The 2247-nt window shown below is 42.1% G+C and overlaps 1 pseudogene; it reads left to right on the forward strand.

The window, feature by feature from the left end:
- Positions 1 to 250: 250 nt before the first annotated feature.
- LOC118534798 (trafficking protein particle complex subunit 1 pseudogene) lies at positions 251 to 1029 on the forward strand (annotated as a pseudogene).
- Positions 1030 to 2247: the final 1218 nt, after the last annotated feature.

Here is a 2247-nt window from a genome sequence, read left to right on the forward strand (position 1 = left end):
TCTCTGTGTGTTAAATAAATAAATAAATAAATAAATAAATAAATAAATAAATAAATACAATCTTTAAAAAGAAAAGAAAATCATAAGGAAAATACATTTACAGTCCTGCACTGTATTTATTGAAAGAAATCCACATAAGTGAATCCATGCAGTTTGAACCAGTTTTTCAAGGGTCCACTGTACTGTAAAGAAATATAATTTCTTACTCTAAGAAATAAGACATTCATAAATTAGAAGGATGAGCGAGGGGTTGCTGCCGGGTTGGGGGAGCCAGGGACCCGGAACTGGAGCCCCCGGAGTGTGGGCGGTCTCGGAGCGAGGCTTAACGCTCTCTGCCCTGCAGATGACTGTTCACAACCTATACCTGTTTGACCGGAATGGAGTGTGCCTTCATTACAGCGAGTGGCACCGCAAGGAGCAAGCGGGGATCCCCAAAGAAGAGGAGTACAAGCTGATGTACGGGATGCTCTTCTCTATCCGCTCCTTTGTCAGCAAGATGTCCCCGCTAGACATGAAGGACGGCTTCCTGGCCTTCCAAACTCCATTACTACGAGACGCCCACTGGGATCAAGGTTGTCATGAATACTGACTTGGGCGTCGGACCCATCGGAGATGTGCTGCATCATATCTAGAGTGCGCTGTATGTGGAGCTGGTGGTGAAGAATCCCTTGTGCCCACTGGGCCAAACTGTGCAAAGTGAGCTCTTCCGCTCCCTGCCTTTCTTCTCTGCCCGGGCTGGCTGAAGGAAGCACCCTACCTCACCCCTCAGGAGACTCCCTGTCTGCCTGGAGCCCTTCCTAACCTGTTTCATATGAAGGCCCCCACTGCATGCCCCTCTACCCCCTCCTGTTCCCCAGCGGCCCTCCCAGGGCAACAGCCTAAAGCCCACCCTGGTGCCCTCCCCGACCGAGGAAGGAAGCCTCCAGGAATCCCTACACCTCCAGACCAGGCTGTCACCAGTTTTATCCCCTACCTGATGCTGCAAAAGTACAGAATAAACTTTTTGTCACCCTCAAAAAAAAAAAAGAAGGATGAGCAAATGAATGCTGTCTCAACACAGATCCTTCTATGAAATACCACACAGCAGGGATCAGTAAAGTTTTTCTATAAAAAGTCAGAGCATAACTATAAATATTAAGAATTGCATACTATGTCCATTAAAACTACTTGACTATGCTGTTATACCATGAAAACAGCCATAGATAATACCTTAAAAACACAGTGTGAACATTCCAATAAAACATTCACAAAAACATGTGCTGGCCATATTTGCCTCACAGACTAATTTGTAGACACTTGGCTTACATAAACTACTAATACATTTTAATAAATTCGGACATATTTTTGTTTCGTTCTTAAGGAATGGCTTTGAAGAATACTGATCCTCTATTTCCCTTAAAGACGTAGTTAACTATGACTAGGGAATTTACTGGTTGCTTTTTCCTTGCTAAACACAATAGCTAATGCTGATGCTTTACCAGATGTGCGCGAAGAACCAAAAAACAATTCAGAAACATATATCTAGATCCTTTCATGACATTTTGCCATGTTATGCCTATCATGAAACTAATATTTACTTAACCACTTCCACTGTGGAAATTAATATCTACAAATTACTCAGAGTATTATTATATGGTTCTCCATCCAGGACCCCTTTTATTAATTATGCATTGTTCTCCATGCATAATTAAGTACATCACAATAAATTTAATCTGACTTATTTATCTTTTGTTTTATCAGCGCATTCATATATAATATGGCCATGAGTACCAAAATGAAAACCTGAATTCCTCTACAATTAGACAGACAGTTGATTAGAGGTCTGGTCTTGGCCCACAATTACCAAAGATAGCCACCAAAATGCACGGTTCCAACGAAGAAGCAGCGACTGCCTACGATTTTCCTAAAAGATTCTCCTTGAGATTTTCCCTCTAGAGCATGTCTTAAACACTCTCCCTCATCCAGCACACTCTTCTCAGGCACTCTGCCCTGTAGTTTTAAACATAAGATGCTTCACAGGCCTGACCTAATTGAATTATGGTCAGAATCCCCATGGAATTTATCAGAAATCCAGCATACCACAAGTTACTTCACCTGCCATTATTTCTCATTAAGAAGAAAACAGACAAGCTGTTCTGTTCACATTGCTGAGGAAAGACAGCCTCTCCCAGAAACTAGCTCTTCTTTCCTCCGCAATCCCCTTGTGGCATTTTACTGTAGTTGGAAATAAAGTTAAAATCCCATTAC

Source organism: Halichoerus grypus, chromosome X (assembly GCF_964656455.1).
Source record: "Halichoerus grypus chromosome X, mHalGry1.hap1.1, whole genome shotgun sequence".
Classification (NCBI taxonomy): domain Eukaryota; kingdom Metazoa; phylum Chordata; class Mammalia; order Carnivora; family Phocidae; genus Halichoerus; species Halichoerus grypus.